Source organism: Echinops telfairi, unplaced genomic scaffold (assembly GCF_000313985.2).
Source record: "Echinops telfairi isolate 266 unplaced genomic scaffold, ASM31398v2 ScPeMD7_7400;HRSCAF=8409, whole genome shotgun sequence".
In the NCBI taxonomy this organism is placed as follows: domain Eukaryota; kingdom Metazoa; phylum Chordata; class Mammalia; order Afrosoricida; family Tenrecidae; genus Echinops; species Echinops telfairi.
In genome coordinates, this window is record NW_022111300.1 from 2,683,202 (window position 1) to 2,692,476 (window position 9,275).

Here is a 9,275-nt window from a genome sequence, read left to right on the forward strand (position 1 = left end):
GAACCAACCCCAAATGTTATTTGTTTAATATAATCATCACAAGGGTGCAATTGGAGACTTAATTTAAAAAACAAACAAAACAGAAATGACACCACAGCTTAAGATAAGAGTTCTGCACAGAAATCAAGGGGGGAGGGAGAGGGAGGACAGACATCTAGGAAGAGAAGACAACACAAGGGCAGGGAGGGGCAGGGCTCTTGGCTGGAGACCTGCTTTGAGTAGGTTTCCTGCAGGTATTTCTTAAAGGCTGTGGGGTTTTCCCAGAGTTCGGCAGCGTGTGTGTTCAAAGGGCTGTCGATGGTGGGCTCTCCCAGCAGGCTCTGCATGGAGAGGAGAATCGTTCTGACGTCATACAGGACAGACCACTTGTCCTTCAGGATGTCCAGGCAGATGTTACCCTGAGTGTCCACGTTGGGGTGGGAGCAGGGGGTGAGGAATTTCACTGTGGTCCATTGTCAGGGTAGCCACTGGGGAACTCCGGGGAGAGCTTATACCTCAGGTCTTCATAGACTGTACCAGCTGCTCCATGGATGGTCCCTCTCCACTTGAAAAGGTTGTCTGATTCCGGGAAGGCAGAGATTCCTTTGTCACCAGACATCTTGCGGGTCATCAGCTCCTGTTGTAGCCTCTTGTCCACGGAACCCCGGGCTGCACCCCCGCTGAGCTCGGCTCCTTTTCCGGAGGCTACGACACTGGCTGCGACTGGGTCACGGTTTGGGGAGGCCATTCGCTCGGTGTTGGCAGACAGGGTCTCGGAAGACTGGACGGCAACTTCCAGGATGTTTTCTTGATGCACACTTAACCTATATATAAAACTCTCTTATATGTGAGTTTCTGTGGATTTGTTTCTCTAAAGTACCCAGACTAACACAGTCACTCAAGAGCTTCAAATACCCCAGACACTACGCACCCAAGTAGGATGCAGAGTATTGTCTTTATGAACTGTGTAATGACAATTGAAATAGATGTCCCATTAGTCTATAGTCTTTCACCTTAATCCCATGAGGTCTTTGATTATATCTAAGAAGATTCCATGACTGAGCCTCTTGTGTGCTCTGTTGTCTGGATTAATACACACGCAGCACTTCCAATCATGTATCTAGAAATACACACAACCAAACCTGTATCTGTAGGTGGGTGTGCTCCCTCACACCCTTCCACGGCTTTTCAGCAAACCTGTCTATCTATGTGCCCACTTGTAAATTATTGTTTGTTGGGGCCATCGTTGCAGGATTATTTTTGGAGTAGTAATTACGATAGTCGACCTAAAGTCTGGCTGTCCTCTCGGTGTCTTCCTTTGCCTTGGTCACCCTGTACTGACTTCCAAAGGCGGTGTATTTCGTATCCCTTCACCATTATCAACATCTGTCTTCCAGCTAGTAATCATCCCTCCTTTGCCCTCCCCTCCCTGGTAAATATGTAAGAATGTGTCCTCTCCTTCTTTAATGCTTCCTCCCACTATCAGGACCCCAAAGCTACCTTACAAATCCGACTAGACCAGAGCCTGTACATTTGTACACTAGTACAGATAAGAGCTGGAAACACAGGGAATCCAGAGCAGATAAACCCCACAGGACCAATAATGGGAGTAGCAATACCAGGAGGGCAAAGTCCAGGGGGTGGGGAGGGGAAACCAATCACAATGATCTATATATAGCCCCCTCCCTGGGGGACAGACAACAGAAAAGTGGGTGAAGGGAGACAGCAGTCGGTATAAGATATGAAAAATAAAATTATAAACTATTAAGGGTTCATGAAGAAAAGATGGTGGGGGGGGCGGAAATGAAGAACTGATACCAAGGGCTTAAGTAGAGAGAAATGTTTAGAAAATGATGATGGCAACATATGTACAAATGTGCTTGACACGATGCATGGATAAGAGCTGTAAGATCCCCCAATAAAATGATTTTTTTAAAAAAAATAATGTTCGTGTGTGTGTTTTTTCCCCATGAATAAACCCTTTCTTGTTTGTTTGTTGGTGTTTTAAATATTTAAAAATATTTTAGATAGTTGCCTCAATACAATGTTCATGCTTTTGTGATTAATTATATCACTCAGCATAATATCCTCCAAAGCTATGCATGTTGTGAGATATTTTCCACAAAACATTCCACAAAGTATTTGTCATTCCAAAGCTGGTTCATAAGCAAATGTGGTGAAGAAAGCTGATGGAGCCTGGCTATCAAAAGATATAGCATCTGGGGTCTTAAAGTCTTGAAGGTAAACAAGCAGCCATCTAGCTCAGAAGCAACAAAGCCCACATGGAAGAAGCACAGCAGCCTGTGTGATCACAAGGTGCCGAAGGGATCAGTTATCAGGCATGAAAGAGCAAAAATATCATTATCATTGTGTGCTCACCTCCCTGATACGATCACTGAAGACAAATAGGTGCATAAGCAAATGTGGCAAAGAAAGCTGATGGTGCCCAGCTATCAAAAGATATAGCATCTGCGGTCTTAAAGCGGCCATCTAGCTCAGAAGCAACAAAGCCCACATGGACGAAGCACATCAGCCTGTGTGATCATGAGGTGTTGAAGGGATCAGGTATCAGGCATCAAAGAACAAAAACATCAAATAATTGTGATTGAGTGGGAGTGCAGATTGGGGACCCAAGACCCATCTGTAGGCAATTGGACATCCCCTTACAGAAGGGTCACAGGGAGAAGAAGAGCCAGTCAGGGTGTAGGGTAGCATCGATGAAACATACAACTTTCCTCTAGTTCCTAAATGCTTCCCCTACCGCCACCCCCAACTATCATGATCCCAATTTTACCTTACAAATCTGACTAGACCAGAGGATGTACACTGGTACAGATAGGAACTGGAAACACAGGGAATCCAGGAACGATGATCCCTTCAGGACCTGTGCTGAGAGTGGCAATACCAGGAGGGTGAAGGGAGGTGGGGTGGAAAGGGGGAACTGATTACAAGGATCTATAACCTCCTCCCTGGGGGACGGACAACAGAAAAGTGGGTGAAGGGAGATGTCGGACAGTGTAAGATATGACAAAATAATAATTTATAAATTATCAAGGGTTCATGAGGGAGTGGGGAACGGGGAGGGAGGGGGAAAATGAAGAGCTGATGCCCAGAGTTTAAGTGGAGAGCAAATGTTTGGAGAATGATGAGGGCAATGAATGTACAAATGTGCTTTACACAATGGATGGATATATGGATTGTGATAAGAGTTGTGTGAGCCCCCAATAAAATGATTATATATTTATATTTCCTGGCAAAATGGAAGTAAAAGATTGGAAAAAAAAGAATTGGTCATTCTTCTTTAAAAAACAAAACAAAATCTTTTTATCATGAGTTAAGTACAGGTTTACAGAGCAAATCCTAAGTTTTACATTCAACAGTGCATACACATTCTGTTTCAACTCCTCCATTGCAATCCTCTCAATGTACCACCACGTAGCCTCTTTCTCCCAGGGCTAGCCTGCTTCTAGCCCTCCTTCTTTGCCAACCTCTGCACTGTGGTCCTTGGGTAAATGAAATGCTGCTCTTTTGATCTCAAATGGTTGATTGTCTAACACAATGGTGAGTTCCTTTTCAGACCTGAAGGGTGACGAAGGGTGGCTTTGGGATCTCAGCAGTCTCTATCAGTCCAGTAAGCCTGGCCTTTTATGATTTTGTTCCACATTTTTCTCCCACCCTCTCCAGGATCTTCTAATATAATCCTTTTCAAAGTCATCGGTAGTGGTAGCTGAGCCCCATCTTGTTCTTCTGGTCTCAGGGTTGTAGAGACTGATGTTTGTGTGGTTCATTACTCCATTGGACTAAATATTTCCATGTCTTTTGATTTTTATCATTTTTATTTCCTTTGAACTGGGAGACATCAATAGTTGCACCCTAAATGACTACTCATGAATTGTGGGTTTTGGTGGTTTTGGTGGTTTTTGGGGTGTGTGGGGCGTGTGTGCATATGCTTTCAAGAACCCAGTTACTACTCACCAAAGCAGGATGTAGAATATTCTTTTTGTGAACTATGTTATTTATGTCAATTGCTCTTGGTGTCCCCCAAAGCTATGGGGGAATCCCAAGAATTTGTCTTCTCGTTCATCTCATAGTATTTCACGTGTTTGAGTAGGTACTAAAAATCCAAAAACCAAACTCACTGCCAATGAGCCAATGCTGACTCATAATGACCCTCTAGGCCAGGGTAGAATTGCCTGTGAGACTATAACTCTTTATGAGTAGAAAGCCCTGTTTTTCTCTCGTGGAGCATCTAGTGGTTTCAAACTGCTGACCTTGTGGTTAACAGCCGATTGCATAACCACTATGCTACCAGGGCTCCTGTGAGTCAGTATCACAGTTTATTTATCCATATATCCATCAATGGTCACTTAGGTTGTTCCCATCATCTTTTGCTCTTGTGAACAATACTGTAATAATCTCAGATATGTGTATGTCTACTCGCCACAGCTACTATTTCTTCAGGGAGTAAAATTCTAGGAGTAGAATCGCTAAATCATACGGTATTTTGAATTTTAGCTTGATAAGGAAGTGCCATACTGTTTTCCACAGTTGTACCATTTTGCATTCCCACCAGCACTGTTCGCTGTTGTTGTTAAGTGCTGTCTTGTTGGTTCTGACTCACAACAACATCAGACTCACAGCACAACAGAATGAAACGCCGCTCGGTCCCGTGCCACCCTCACCATTGTTCTCATGTTTGCGCCCTTTGTCACAGCCACTGTGTCAATCTGTCTTGTTGAGAGTCTTCCTCTTTTCCGCTGCCTCTCTACTTCACCAAGCAGGTCCTTTGCCAGGAACTGCTCTCCTGATGAGCTGTCCAAAGAACGACATCTCGCCATCTTTGCCTCTAACGGAGCAGTATGGCTCTAGTTCTTGCAAGACAGACTTCTTGGTTCTTTTGGAAGACCAGCTTCCTTCAATATTCTTTTCCTGTATCATAATTCAAATGAATTGATTTTGGGTAGAGGGTGGGGTGTCTTCTTTATTCAGTGTTCAACTCTTACATGTATCTGAGGCCACTGAAAATACCATGGCAAAAAAAAAAAGAAGAAGAAGAAGAAAATACCATGGCTTCGGTCAGGTGCACCTTAGTCTTCAAAGTAACATCCTTGCTTTTCAAGACTTTAAAGGGATCTTGTGCGGCAGATTCACCCAAGGCAGTGGTGTTTTGATCTCTTGACTTCTGCTTCCATGAGCAATGACTGTGGATCCAAGCAAAATGAAATCCTTGACAATTTCAATTATTTCTCTTTTTATCATAATATTACCAATTGGCCCAGTTGTGAGGATTTAGGTCTTCTTAGCTCTTATTTGCATTGTAATCCACACTGAAGGCTGAAATCTGTGATCTTCATCAGTAAGTCTTTCAAAACCTCCTCACTTTGAGCAAGCAAGGGTGTGTCGTCTACCTGTCAAAGGTTGTTACTGAGCCTTTTTGCCAATCCTGATGCCACATTCCTCTTCATGTAATCCAGCTTCTTGAATGATTTGCTGAGGATACAGATTAAAGAGTGTAGTGAAAAAATGCAACCCTGATGCACATCATTCTTGATTTTAAACCAACCAGTCAGTATTCCTTTGTTCTGTTCCCACAATTGCCTCTGGATCCATGTACAGGTTCTGCATGAGCACAACCAAGTGTTCTAGAATTCTTCTCAAAGCTATCCATAGTTTGTTATGACAGTCAAATGTCAATAAAACACAAGTAGACATCTTTCTGCTATTCTCTGCTTCTACCTAAGAACTATCTAATACCAGCAATGATATCCTTTGTTCCATGTTCTTTTCTGAATCTGGCCTGAACTTCTGGCAGCTCCCTATCAATGTACTGCTGCAACTGTTGTTAAAATTGTATGGCTGGATCAATACCAGGCTGGCTTCTAGCAACAAGTGACCTTGAGTCTCCCCCACTCATGCGGAGCTGACCAGAGCTAGCTGAAACAACCAGCAGCAAGTGGCCTTGAATCTCCTACACACACCTGCGGAGCTGACCAGAGCTGGCTAATGACCTGCTTTGTTCTCCACCCGCCGCTCTGCACCCAGCACCGGCATGGCCCATTTGGCTCAGTGGCCACTTTGCTCTCGACCCTCCACTCTGCACCCGGCATGAATACACCCGGAACCAGGAAGACACCTTACATTCCAGAAACCCCAACATACTTGTCCATATAAGCATCAACTCTGTAGCCTGCAGTGCGACTCCCTCAGCCTGGACATTGTGGACATTTTTCTCCCTAATAAAGCCTGTTTGTTCTTATTCGACTGATTTGATTTCTGGCGCCTCTGACTACCTTACAAAATTCTTCAGTAAAATTTTACTTGCATTGTGGTTGTAGGTGGGGGGCCAGCCCCCACCACTAATTGTGGGTTTAATTAGCACAATTGTACGGTTGAGATACATAAATATTATATTAAAGTCATCGAGAGCATGAGAAATTAAAGAGATATTACAATAATGGAGTCAGACACATTTCATGGTAGCAATGCTCACCTCAGCCCTGCTTAGTGGTCCATGTGGAGAGAGGGGGAAGGGAAGGAGGACAAGAGGAAAGGGAAACAGGGTAGGAGAGGGAGCCGAGAAGAGGTCAAGGGAGGAGCAGAGAGAGAGAGAGAGCTCTCTGTTGCTAACCCAGGCTTATATACCTTTGTAGGCGTGCAAGCCCACTAATTACAGGTAAAGACATACATCACAGGAAGGGGTTGCACTACAGGTTATACAGCAATGGAAGGGGGTGGTCTAGGGGCACACACGCAATAGGAAGAGGAGGGGTTGGGGGTATACAAGATGGGCGGATCCTAGATACAGGATGGCAGCTTAACTGAGCTGGTTTGACCTATTCTCTGGATCTCCATAGGAACCATTATCAGTAGGGTGTGAACTCCACCTATAGGAACCAAATCAATGACTGCAGGCCTGTCCATTGTCAGCAGCAGGGAGCAGGGCCTACCTTAGTTTGGTGACTGATTGCCTTCAGGGAGGATGTCTGTAAGCTTCTGACCTCCCCCCACATTTCATGTGATATCAATGACTGGGTGATAACACAGCGATTGTTTTATAATTTGAACATTCTGTCTGGTCACCTTTCTTTGACATTAATGAATCTCTTCCATTCAGTTGGCTGAGTAACAGTCTCACAAATTTCATGGGATAGATGAGCAAGTTCTTCCAGTGCTTCATTCGCTTGTTGAAACATTTCAATTAGAATTTCATCAATTTCCGGAGCCTGGTTTTTGGCTAATGCCGTCAGTGCAGGTTCAGCTTCTTACTTCAGAACCATTGGATCTTGATCCTATGATACCTGTGGAAACGGTTGAATGTTGACTAGCTCTTTGTGGTACAGAGTTTCTGCATATTCCTTCCATCTTCTTTTATTATTATTATTAAACACTGTTATTGGGGCTATTACTTCTCTTATCACAATCCATACATTATCCATTGTGTCAAGCACATTTGTATACTGTATATGTTGCCGTCATCATTTTCAAAGCATTTTCTTTCTACTTGAGCCCTTGGTATCAGCTCCTCATTTTTTCCCCTTTCCCTCATAAACCCTTGATAAGTTATAGATTATTATTTTCATATCTTACATCATCCTCTGTCACCCTTCACCCAATTTGTTCATCCCCCTGAGAGGGGGTTGTATGTTGACTCTTGTGATTGATTCCTCCTCTCTTCCCCCACCTTCCCCTAATCCTCCTGATATCTCTACTCTCATTGTTGGCCTGAGGGGCTTATCTATACTGGATTCCCTGTGTTGAAGCCTCTTCTCTGTAGCAGTGTGCATGTTCTGGTCTAATCCGATTTATAAGGTAGAATTGAGGTCATGTTAGTGGGGGGAAGGAAGCACCAAAGAGCTAGAGGAATGTTGCGCGTTTCATCTGTGCTATACTGCACACTGACTGGCTCATTTCTTCCCTGTGACTCCTCTGTGAGGGGATGTCCAATTGTTTACAGATGGGTACTGGGTCTCCACTCCATGCCCCCTCCCCCCCATTCACCTTGGGTATAATTTTGTTCTGGGTCTTAGATGCCTCATACCTTATCCCATTGACAGCTCATGATCACACAGGCTGGTGTGCTTCTTCCATGTGGGCCATGTTGCTTCTCAGCTAGATGGCCGCTTGTTTATCTTCAAGACCTTTCAGACCCCAGACTCTATATCTTTTGATAGCCGGCACCATCAGCTTTCTTCATCACATTTGCTTATGCACCCATTTTGTCTTCAGCGATTGTGTCAAGGAGGTGAGCATCACAGAGTGCTGGATTGTCAGAACAAAGTGTTCTTCTGTTGAGGGAGTACTTGAGTCAAGGCCCAATGTCCATCTACTATCTTACTTCTTAACATATAGATATAGGTACATAGGTCTATTTCCTTCTCATTGTATATATAAATATATTAACATATGTACATGCTATATTGAGGCCTCTATAAATGTCCTTTGGTTCATAGTTCTTTCCTCTATTTCCTTTCACTTTCCTCTTGTCCCACTATCATGTTCATTCGGGTTTAGTAATTCCTCGCTGTTACATTGCCCTTGATTAAGCCCCACTAGACATCCTACACCCTTCTCTCCATTGATTTTAGTTCACTTGTTGTTCCCTTGCTCCTGGGTTAGTTCACCCCACCACCTCCTTTCTCCCACCTCCCCTCCTCCTGTATCCCCCTGAACCATTGGTCCCATTATTTTTGTCTCCGATTTGTTTATCCCGCTTATCTTCCCTAGCTAGACCTGCAGAAATATTGATAAGTGCAAAAACCAGGCAAGACAAAGGAAGACAAAAGCAATAAAACAATATCAACAATAAAATAACCACACAAAAAAGAAAGCCAATGACAAAAAAGGAAAAGCCTATAAATAGTTCCAGTTCTGTTTGTTGGCCTTTAGGAGTGTTTTCCAGTTGAGTCTGATGAAGTGCTACACTCTGTCTCCAAAGTCTCTTTTTGGTATTCCCTGGGGATTCCATCGTTTTGCTCCCCTTGCTGTTCTGTTGCTTGCCCTTGGTGTTTTGCCCCAGTGTGATGGGGTCAGACCAGGCACAATTCCCACACTGTGTCTCCAGTGTTGTCCCCTGTGGTGCTATATGGTTCAGTGAGGGACGTCGTGTCTCGTGGTGGGGCCGGCCCTATGGTCCTCTCTGTGCATTGTCTGCTCTGAGCAGGGACATCTTTCTCAGGGCTTGGTGGGCCAGGATGTGTTCCTCTCACTCTCCATCCCTGTTTCTCCTGTGTGCTCTAATCAGATGTGCCCCCTCCCCAAGCTGTAGCCCCAGTGCTGTCCTCTGAAGTGCATTCTTC

At 44.2% G+C, this 9,275-nt stretch overlaps 1 pseudogene; it reads right to left on the reverse strand.

Moving 5' to 3' along the window:
• Window positions 1-98: 98 nt before the first annotated feature.
• Window positions 99-727, reverse strand: LOC101647837 (annotated as a pseudogene).
• Window positions 728-9,275: the final 8,548 nt, after the last annotated feature.